This window comes from Oncorhynchus keta, chromosome 5 (assembly GCF_023373465.1).
Source record: "Oncorhynchus keta strain PuntledgeMale-10-30-2019 chromosome 5, Oket_V2, whole genome shotgun sequence".
NCBI classification, from domain to species: domain Eukaryota; kingdom Metazoa; phylum Chordata; class Actinopteri; order Salmoniformes; family Salmonidae; genus Oncorhynchus; species Oncorhynchus keta.
This window is the reverse complement of record NC_068425.1, coordinates 8,900,188-8,912,086: the sequence shown is the minus strand read 5'-3', so window position 1 is coordinate 8,912,086 and position 11,899 is coordinate 8,900,188. Positions and strand designations below refer to the sequence as shown.

The following is an 11,899-nucleotide window of genomic DNA, read 5'->3' as shown; positions in this document are numbered from 1 at the left end:
TTTTTTACATGTTATGTCTGACAACTGTTCAAGCTAAATTCTAGCTATCGGCGGCATATAATCTTGGAATTTAATGAAGTTCAAAAGATCACCTTCAGCTTTTCTTCCATAATGAGATAAATTTACATTGCCACAGAAAGATTAATGGCTTGTTTATTCTGTGGGGAAATGTTATCAGACCAGCTTGACATTATTTATAAGTGAAGATATGAAAAGTGACAATGACGATAAAGGCCACTTGTGGCTCGGTGGATGCCACCCTATCTCGACACCAGTTTTTCCCAAGTGGTGCGTCAGGACCTATTGGTGGGTTGAGGTCAGTTCCTTTTTTTTGTGGGGGTCAAAAGACACCTGTAGGACCCACTGCATGGATGAACAGTGGCTAACTGCAAGATCATTGAGTGTCAATGGGTGTGTTGTTTACAGCAAGAATGCCACTCATGATACTTTTTCTCCTTTGGTGGCACTACACCAAATCTATGTTGGTGACAATGATGTACAACAACCGTAATCTCTTAATGATCCCTTTTTGTCACTCATAAGATGACCATTAAGGGAGAGGTTAGCAGCAAGGCCTGATTTCCTGTTGTTTAGAAAGGTCTACGTAGTTTTCAGTTTTCCCCTCCCCAGTCAGATCACTTCCAGACAGTCCTAGCTAAATTGCTACCCAGAAGTGATGTCATATTGAGATACAAATGGCAGCATTGGACATTTAAGAGGAGTTGTGCCTGTATATGGGGCTGGTCTAGCGGCCAGGCAGTGTTACCTGCAGCACATAAACATTACCCTGTGAGCGAACAAAACCTGGCTATGAAATAGTGTTGTATTATTACAGTTAGCAGCATCTGTATGCTTTTAGATTCATCCATCAGGTTCAACTTTATAAAGAATGTAGTCAAGTCAGGTGATGGATTTCATAACAGAGGAGTTTGACTTTTCTGTGCATGTTAGTTAGTGTGTTTACCAATTGTTCTACTGGCATAATCAGATCATAATAAAGTACTGTAGATACCTAACACTCCCAAAGTGATCTGGAAATATTTAACATTTGAACAAATGCGATGAAGATTTTGCTTTAATTATATGTAAATCTACTCAGTTCAGAAAGCATCAGGGTATGAAAGAAAGCCACCTGGCAAGAGAGAGAGACAAGTTGATGCACAGGATCAGCGTTAAATGTTTATAACCACCTCGAGCAGAAAGGTTCATCTATGATTTTTCGCATCAAATGTCACACGTCCCACTAATTTCCAAAATACAGCCAAAATGTTAGTTTGAGTTGTAACATGTTGTGGTTTTTACTGTTCTGACAAGGTGCTACATTGAGGACAATTCAAAAGGTGCGGCTTGTAAGAGTTCACTTAGGGTCAGGCAGCCATACCACCAGTGAATTTACACTAGCCTTAGGCCTGGCTACAATATCAATCCTACCCACCAAACTATGTGAACTATACAAAAGGTCCTTGAGGTCATCCCAGCTGATGATAACGCTGTCTCAAACTCTGTATCAGGAGGTGTATCGTAGTTGGTATTTGATTCCCCATGATGCACCTCCAGAGAATGGCGAGGTAAAGGTTGTGTTCCCTGATCAGACGTTGCATGCATCAACCATTGTTTGCATGCCACGTCATCAACTGTCTGGCAACAGATTACTGGAGCATATTATGTGCTTAGCTGATGCGTGAAATACTTATCCAGGCGTTGTAAGATCTGGCATGTGTCAGCAATGTCTGTGCAGATACCAAAATCTTTGGGTGTGCACGTTTTGCAAAGCAGGGTATATTATTGTGTATATTTATTTATTGTGAACAAATTTCCATTTGTTACCCATGTCAATTCTTCCCCTTTTCAACATACTTTTATTTCTGTTTTCTGGACAGGCAAACGCTGCCAAATACTAGACAGTAGACCAATAAAACATGGTGAACTACCCAGCAGAGGTGTTGTGCTGCCGGAGTGCTTTTTTCAATTTGAGAATACACAGCTGGTAAAACTATTTCTGGAAAATGTTATCTAAATAAATGATATTTCATTTCCACAATAATTCCATGAAAAGCGATAGAATGACAAACCAAATAAATATGTATATCAGTCTAGAAGTATAAAATTGTGGTTTCTTCCCTGTCTTCTCTCTGGCGCTGGTGAGAATGATGAAGAACTATAGGCTACATGTGTGCACTACTGAAGACCGTCTGAGGCTTGACCACTTTGGCCAATTCGAACATGGGGGGAAAAAATCCTAATTCACTTTGTGTTTGCCTTTATAAAATAAAACTGTATGGACCCCTCTTGCGCATTGCAACCCAAAACGACACCGTTCTGCTGAGGACACCCAAACCACAAATCTCAAGGAGCCTGATCCTCTCTGGAAGCTGCTGTAGCTCTGCTTGGGATATTTAGCCTAAGTGGGCTATTGTTTGAGACACAGGGCCCATTCTAACTTGGTATGTCAGGGTGGGAATTTGGAAATGTGAATTGGGCCAAGTTAGAGGTCATAATGCATTTAGATTATAGTGTATTGCGATGCATGAATACACAACACCAAAAGCTTGATTTGTATGGCTGTTTTAAAAGGAATTTCCTGCATTTCTACATAGTAATGATTTATGTTCACTAATTGGTCAATTAATATGATAGCATGTTTAATCTATGCAAATATGAACTATTCATAGAATTTCTCTGTTTCATTTTATTCTTTAATAAGGTATATTGTAACCATGTGATCAATCTGATTTATGATACAGTGTGTAAGCTACACAATACAATGTACACAAATGCCTACTCGCAATAAAGCTCTCCTCACAACCATTGCAATGATATTACGCAGTTCCACTGTGCTTTTTTCGTTCTTCCTGTCTAATCAGGGATGGATTTAGACCGGGGACATCAGGTAGGTGCAATTCATTATCAGTTAAAACAGAAAATGAGTAGGCTCCGGACCTTGGAGGGTAAGAGTTAAATACCCCTAGGCCATAGCCTACAAATAGCTATAGTCATAGGAAATGTTCCCTCAAAAAAATTCAGCACTGAGCAAATTTCAGGTCTCTGTGCGCAAACTTGAACATTGTGAAAATTCAGTGCTACTTTTGTTGAGTGTTTACTGTGAACTCTGAGTCTGTACCCACTTTAAGTTACAGTTTTAACAGTGGCCAAGTAGCCTACTGTTGCCATTTGATCATAATGTAGGCCTACTAGAGTGTCCTACCATAAAAAACAATGGAGAAAATGCATCCCATAACATTTTAACATGGAAATAGCTGTTCTATCATTCAGCCTATAGTAGCAGCCAATGTGTGGTTCATTGTAGGCCTACATTCCATGAGACTTGAAAAAAAAACATGCAGGGCTTGACATGAACCTGTTTATCTATTTGTCCAAGGAGGTGACTGAAAATGTGTTGTTTGATGCAAGAAACCACTTTACGAAATAAAAATAATTATTATTCCCATGCCATTATTACAGAAACTCATACAAAATATTATACAAATTATGCTATATTCTGCCTATTGGCTACTTAGCTTATTCAAGACAGTCTCAAAATACAACACTACCCCTTTAAGACATAACATAAAAACCTCTTTACCTGATTTGTTTTTCAAAGATGGCTAGAAATGCACACATGTTGTGCTCTTGTAGGAAGCAACCACTCCCTCATTGTTGAATAGAAATCAGCTACAACTGGGCTAATAACTCACTAACTAGCAAAGAATATGAACAAATGTGCACAGGTGGCTCCATACAGCTCTAGCTTTGACCTCAAAACAAGCACATCTACTCACAATGTCTCACAAGATCACATACCGATTCATTTGCAGTTTACATAACAGAACCGAATATAATACCAAAGCATAGTAGGCCTATAACGTTCCTGTTACATCAAAAACACCTCATTTCCGTCTGACGCACTGCTGTCAGGTAAAGTTTATATTTGTAATCTATTTAGTTATAAAGTTGACACCCAACTTTACTTACAACACAGCAACCCTAGCAATGCACCTAGCTAGCTACAACAAGTAGACCTGTTGCTAGCTAGCAGGAGCAGAAAACTTGTATCACTTTAGCATGTCATTCCGGGACAGGGAGCTTTAGCTATTGTTATTCCAAGTAATAATTTAAGATGACAAAAATCTATAGAACAATTGTAAACCTAATACAGTCATCAAGGCAGGACTCACTGATGTCATTCATGCTGTCACTAAACAGTCTCCATTAAATACCTGTATTTCCATTAATTATTACAACTGTGGGCATCCTAGAGCAAGAGAATCGACATGTACATGTTCGTGAGACTCACTTTTCCACAGAGGGTCATATTAGTGTGTAGCCCGAACTGTTCGGACATTACTGACAGAAGTTGGCAGATTCGCTACACGAACTTCAGACTAGTCCAAAGATGCTTGTGGGGGTCGTAGAACAAACCGTTCGGACGCTACAGACGATTTTGTGAGAAAACCGTTTTTCAGGATGTCTCATGGTATGACAAACACCGCTCTATCTCTGTCACCTTTCACCGCAGATGCTGAAGTGCAACACATAGGCGGATGCCATCTAATGCAAAAAAATGTATATCTCTAGTTTAAACTGACACATTTTTATGGGAATTGGTTTATTATTCTAATTATATTTCCGCATAGGTGCACACATCACCCTTAGGGGGTTGTAATAAAGTTGATTTAAAAAAATAGATTTTCTGCTGCTTCCCTCACTCGGATTGGGCCGGGTCTAGTTGCCATGGGTCTGTTCGGAACATGTCTCTATTTAAAAGATTGTGAGGGCAGGACATTTTCTGGTGACAGTAATCCTTGCAATTCTTCTGCTGTTAAGTCTTGGAGGCCCAAAACGTTCTCGGCTGCAGCTATAATGATGTATAATGATGTATAATTATGTATAATTATGTATAATGCTTTTGGACTTCTTGGACATAATTAATAACTGTGGCTATAAAGCTACGAAATCCATCTTCTTCACAATAAATGTATCCAGATCACTTGATTCATGTATAACATTTGCAACTGGTTGCGATGCATCCACAGCCATATCTTCTACAGAACTGTGGCCTCTTACCCTTTCAACTCTCTTCACCGACTCCACATAGGAGATTTGCTGTGCAGCGCTGATCCTCGACACCTCAACCCCTTTCACCCTAACAGGGCACTTAGGGAATTCAGGAATATGATCCCCACCACAGTTGCAACATATTACATTCCAAGACAATCAAATATTCCTTCCATCTGCAAACACTTGACACGTGGCCAAACCTTTTACACTTCTTGCATTGCATTAGGTTTTGCACGAATGCTCTTACGGCATATATTTTATATCCCAGCTTTACATAGGGTGGTAGATACTCTTTACCAAACATCAATAATACAGACATTAATACAACTTTGCTCCTTTTTCCCATCCTCCCTTACGGGTCAAGCGACGTGCATGACTACTCCATTTTTTTTGCCTAAGATATTGATTATCAATGTCCAACGAGACGCCAGAGAGAACACCTTTTACCGATGCTCTGCTCTGAAAATCAAAGCTGTCCACTTCATGAGTCGATACTTTTGCAAGCCACAATGCACACTCCTTTTGCTCTTTGGATACACACGATATCAACACCATACCATTCCTGGTTTCTTTGACTGCGTCCACTTTTCCCAATGCCTTCTTCACCATCCTCGTGACTTCCAAAGGGTTTCCTCAAATGAACATCCTTAACCAAAAATCGTACTCCAACAAGCAATGATTCATCAGACTCATTTCCCACAACAATTGTAGCCCTTTTCATTTCGTTCTTGGACTTCACTGTTGTCCACTCATCTTCCTCACTAACTGTACTCGACGCACTTTCATCTTCAAACAACACTTCTGCTTCCGTCATCTCAATCAATCATTCAATCAAATGTATTTATGAAGCCCTTTTTACATCAGCAGATGTCAAAGACCGCCAACTTACTACCCTGAGACAAGGCTGAGTATAGGGGGGCCAAAACCAGACAGGAAGATCATGCCAGTGACTCAACCCACTCAGGTGACGCACCCCTCCTAGGGACGGCATGGAAGAACACTAGTAAGCCAGGGACTCAGGCCCAGTTATAGGGTCAGAGGCAGAGAATCCCGGTGGAGAGAGGGGAGCCGGCCAGGCAGAGACAGCAAGGGTGGTTCGTTGGTCCAGTGCCTTGCTGTTCACCTTCTCACCTCTGGACCAGACTACACTCAATCATAGGACCTACTGAAGAAATTAGTCATCAGTAAAGACTTAAAGGTCTAGACCGAGTCTACGTCTCTCAAATGGATAGGCAGAACATTCCATAAAAATGTACTTATATAGGAGAAAGCCCTGCCTTCAGCTGTTTGCTTAGAAATTCTAGGGAGAATAAGGAGGCCTGCATTTTGTGATGTAACGTACGTGTAAGTATGTACAGAAGGACCAAATCGGAGAGATAAGTAGGAGCAAGCCCATGTAATGCTTTGTAGGTTAACAGTAACACCTTGAAATCAGCCCTAGCCTTTGGTTCTAGTCAAGTTTCAAACAGCCGTGTTTAGCACTAACTGAAGTTTATTTAGTGCTTTATACGAGTAGCTGGAGAGTAGAACCTTGCAGTAGTCTAATCTAGAAGTGACAAAATTGTGGATTAGCTTTTCTGCATCATTTTGGACAAAAAGTTTCTGATTTTATGAAGATGCAAAAAAAGTCTGTCCTTAAAATATATATATATATTTTCCCCCCTTCTTCTCCCCAATTTCGTGGTATCCAATTGTTAGTAGCTACTATCTTGTCTCATCGCTACAACTCCTGTACGGGCTCGGGAGAGACGAAGGTTGAAAGTCATGCGTCCTCCGATACACAACCCAACCAAGCCGCACTGCTTCTTAACACAGCGCGCATCCAGCCCGGAAGCAAGCCACACCAATGTGTCAGAGGAAACACCTTGCACCTGGCAACCTTGGTTAGCATGCACTGCGCCCGGCCCGCTGGTGCGCGATGAGACAAGGATATCCCTACCGGCCAATCCCTCCCTAACCCGGACGACGCTATGCCAATTGTGTGTCATCCACATAGCAGTGAAAGTTGACTTTGTGTTTCCGGATGACATCACCAAGAGGTAGAATATATAGTGAAAACAATATTGGTCCTTAAACGGAACCTTGAGGAACACTGAAACGTACAATTAACTTGTCAGAGGACAAACCACCCACAGAGACAAAGTGATATCTTTCTGACAGATAAGATCTAAACCAGGCAAGAACTTGTCCGTGTAGACCAATTTGGGTTTCCAATCTCTCCAAAAGAATGTGGTGATCGAAGCAGAACTAAGGTCTAGGATCATGAGAACAGATGCAGAGCCTTGGTCCGATTCCATTAAAAGGTAATTTACCACCTTCACGAGTGCAGTGTTATGATGGGCTCTAAAACTAGACTGAAGCAGGTACAACCCTAACTCTGTAAACAAGGGCACCCTCATAGACGTCATCCTGACCAACTGGCCCTCCAAATATACCTCCGCTGTCTTCAACCAGGATCTCAGCGATCACTGCCTCATCGCCTGTATCCGCCACGGAGCCGCAGTCAAACGACCACCCCTCATCACTGTCAAACGCTCCCTAAAACACTTCTGTGAGCAGGCCTTTCTAATCGACCTGGCCCGTGTATCCTGGAAGGACATTGACCTCATCCCGTCAGTTGAGGATGCCTGGTCATTCTTTAAAAGTAACTTCCTCACCATTTTAGATAAGCATGCTCCGTTCAAAAATGCAGAACCAAGAACAGATACAGCCCTTGGTTCACTCCAGACCTGACTGCCCTCGACCAGCACAAAAACATCCTGTGGCGGACTGCAATAGCATCGAATAGCCCCGTGATATGCAACTGTTCAGGGAAGTCAGGAACCAATACACGCAGTCAGTCAGGAAAGCTAAGGCCAGCTTCTTCAGGCAGAAGTTTGCATCCTGTAGCTCCAACTCCAAAAAGTTCTGGGACACTGTGAAGTCCATGGAGAACAAGAGCACCTCCTCCCAGCTGCCCACTGCACTGAGGCTAGGAAACACGGTCTCCACCGATAAATCCATGATTATCGAAAACTTCAATAAGCACTTCTCAACGGCTGGCCATGCCTTCCGCCTGGCTACTCCAACCTCGGCCAACAGCTCCGCCCCCGTAGTTCCTCACCCAAGCCTCTCCAGGTTCTCCTTTACCCAAATCCAGATAGCAGATGTTCTGAAAGAGCTGCAAAACCTGGACCCGTACAAATCAGCTGGGCTTGACAATCTGGACCCGCTATTTCTGAAACTATCTGCCGCCATTGTCGCAACCCCTATTACCAGCCTGTTCAACCTCTCTTTCATATCGTCTGAGATCCCCAAGGATTGGAAAGCTGCCGCAGTCATCCCCCTCTTCAAAGGGGAGACACCCTGGACCCAAACTGCTATAGACCTATATCCATCCTGCCCTGCCTATCTAAGGTCTTCGAAAGCCAAGTCAACAAACAGGTCACTGACCATCTCGAATCCCACCGTACCTTCTCCGCTGTGCAATCTGGTTTCCGAGCCGGTCACGGGTGCACCTCAGCCACACTCAAGGTACTAAATGATATCATAACCGCCATCGATAAAAGACAGTACTGTGCAGCCGTCTTCATCGACCTCGCCAAGGCTTTCGACTCTGTCAATCACCAAATTCTTATCGGCAGACTCAACAGCCTCGGTTTTTCGGATGACTGCCTTGCCTGGTTCACCAATTACTTTGCAGACAGAGTTCAGTGTGTCAAATCAGAGGGCATGCTGTCCGGTCCTCTGGCAGTCTCTATGGGGGTGCCACAGGGTTCAATTCTCGGGCCGACTCTTTTCTCTGTATATATCAATGATGTTGCTCTTGCTGCGGGCGATTCCCTGATCCACCTCTACGCAGACGACACCATTCTATATACTTTCGGCCCGTCATTGGACACTGTGCTATCCAACCTCCAAACGAGCTTCAATGCCATACAGCACTCCTTCCGTGGCCTCCAACTGCTCTTAAACGCGAGTAAAACCAAATGCATGCTTTTCAACCGATCGCTGCCTGCACCCGCATGCCCGACTAGCATCACCACCCTGGATGGTTCCAACCTTGAATATGTGGACATCTATAAGTACCTAGGTGTCTGGCTAGACTGCAAACTCTCCTTCCAGACTCACATCAAACATCTCCAATCAAAAATCAAATCCAGAGTCGGCTTTCTATTCCGCAACAAAGCCTCCTTCACTCACGCTGCCAAGCTTACCCTAGTAAAACTGACTATCCTACCGATCCTCGACTTCGGCGATGTCATCTACAAAATGGCTTCCAACACTCTACTCAGCAAACTGGATGCAGTCTATCACAGTGCCATCCGTTTTGTCACTAAAGCACCTTATACCACCCACCACTGCGACTTGTATGCTCTAGTCGGCTGGCCCTCACTACATATTCGTCGCCAGACCCACTGGCTCCAGGTCATCTACAAGTCCATGCTAGGTAAAGCTCCGCCTTATCTCAGTTCACTGGTCACGATGGCAACACCCATCCGTAGCACGCGCTCCAGCAGGTGTATCTCACTGATCATCCCTAAAGCCAACACCTCATTTGGCCGCCTTTCGTTCCAGTACTCTGCTGCCTGTGACTGGAACGAATTGCAAAAAATCGCTGAAGTTGGAGACTTTTATCTCCCTCTCCAACTTCAAACATCAGCTATCCGAGCAGCTAACCGATCGCTGCAGCTGTACATAGTCTATAGGTAAATAGCTCACCCTTTTTCACCTACCTCATTCCCATACTGTTTTTATACTGTTTTTATTTATTTACTTTTCTGCTCTTTTGCACACCAATATCTCTACCTGTACATGCCCATCTGATCATTTATCACTCCAGTGTTAATCTGCAAAATTGTATTATTCGCCTACCTCCTCATGCCTTTTGCACACATTGTATATAGACTGCCCATTTTTTTCTACTGTGTTATTGACTTGCTAATTGTTTACTCCATGTGTAACTCTGTGTTGTCTGTTCACACTGCTATGCTTTATCTTGGCCAGGTCGCAGTTGCAAATGAGAACTTGTTCTCAACTAGCCTACCTGGTTAAATAAAGGTGAAATAAAATAAAAAATAAAAAAAGTATACATTATTTGTCTTCAGGAAGGTAATGAGTTGCTGTGCAACAGCTTTTTTATTTTTATTTGAGAGGAATGGGAGATTCGATAAAGGCTGATCGTTTTTTTACATTTTCCAGATCAAGGTTTAGCTTTTTTAAGAGAGGCTTCATAAATGCTACTTTTGGTGTGTTTGGTACACCTCCTGAGGATTGGGAGTCATTTATTATTTTCAAAATTGGAGGGCAAAGCACAGGAAGTAGCTCTTTCAGTAGTTTCGTTGGAGTAGGGTCCAGTATGCAGCTTGAAGGTTTAGAGGCCATGATTATTTTCATGAATGTGTCAAGCGATACAGGATTAAAAAACGTGATTATCTCCATTAATCCTAGGTCCTGACAGTTCTGTGCAGACTCAGGACAACTGAGCTTTGGAGAAATACGCAGATTCAAAGAGGGGTCCGTAATTTGCATTCTAATGATCATGATCTTTTCGTCAAAGAAGTTAAGGAATTCATCACTCCTGAAGTGAAAGCCATCCTCTCTTGAGGAATGCTGCTTTTTAGTTAGCCATCCAAACTCCCTTCGTCATTTCCAGTCCATGTCCCTCGCCTCCGTCAATCTTTTATTGGCTTGAAGCCTGGTTAGATGAACAATTTGCACTTAGTACTGACCTGAGGATGCTTCAAAAACCAGGATGGGACACTAATACATAAGCATTGTGTTGAATTGGAACAAATAACTTTAACCAAACAATGGACAGAGGTAAAAGAAAACGTTCAAAGAATTTCGGTGACTTTGAAAAAACTTTCTTGAAGTGATTTTTGTCAAAGCACCCAATTATGGAGAACAAATAGCATGATTCATCAACAGAAAACAAGAATAATAATGTCTGGACTACCATTTGTAATGAATTCAACACAAATGAAAAAGTTAACAAAAGGACGCTACAACAACTTCAGTTAATTGTTGGCCCACTTTACAAATCAAAGTCAATTTGTTCTTGTGTAACAACACAGTGGGGCCTAAATGTATTCGTGAGACAGAAATGTAACACACAGAATCACGCATAATAACTAATATAATTTCTATATTGTCTTGTCTTTCTAAGGTCCTGTGGAAAAACATAACAATCAACTTAAAGAAGACAAATGTTGCTCGTGGGGAGTGTTTTAAGACTGGTAAGACCAGAGACAGATGAGCTGGGGGGGGGACTTGTTGAATGGGATATTTGATAGCCAACAACCCCTGGAAGGTGTCCCCGATGATCACCATTTGGACAGTTCAGATGGACAGTCCAATCCTCATTTGGTAGACCACATTCATTGAACATGTGCCATCCCTGGACTGCAGGGAATATATAACGTTGTCAGTCATCTCTTGCACTTCCATAATAACAATGATGTAATGAATGCAACTCTTGAAGAAATAATATGATATAATGCAGCAATGTAATCATTTTCTAGAGGCAGATGATCACCATAGCTTGGAGGGGATAAGACAGGATGAAGGTCAGCTCACTACATCTGCAGCAGCCAGGAGGGAAGATTGTGTCACTAACATGGGCTGCAGGACAAAGACAAAGAGGCTGTGAGCATGAATGAGAAACTGGTGCTAAATACATTAGTTTCATGAGCGAAAAACGAATGTATTTAAAAGAAGAGCATGATATGAAGATGCACACCCTTCATGTTGAGTTGGCTAATGTTGGTTCCACTTTTCTGGGCTCTGTTATTTACTTAACAAATAAGGAACACTCGAAATGTGCATATATAAATCACAACGATTTTAATTAGAATACAGA

General features: G+C 42.3%; 1 long non-coding RNA gene across 1 annotated transcript; it reads left to right on the top strand.

The window, feature by feature from the left end:
- Window positions 1-4,290: 4,290 nt before the first annotated feature.
- Window positions 4,291-11,690, top strand: LOC118384447 (uncharacterized). The gene is made up of 3 exons (XR_004825835.1): window positions 4,291-4,474; window positions 11,207-11,276; window positions 11,562-11,690. It is a non-coding gene; the product is annotated as an uncharacterized LOC118384447 (long non-coding RNA).
- The last annotated feature ends 209 nt before the right edge of the window (window positions 11,691-11,899 follow it).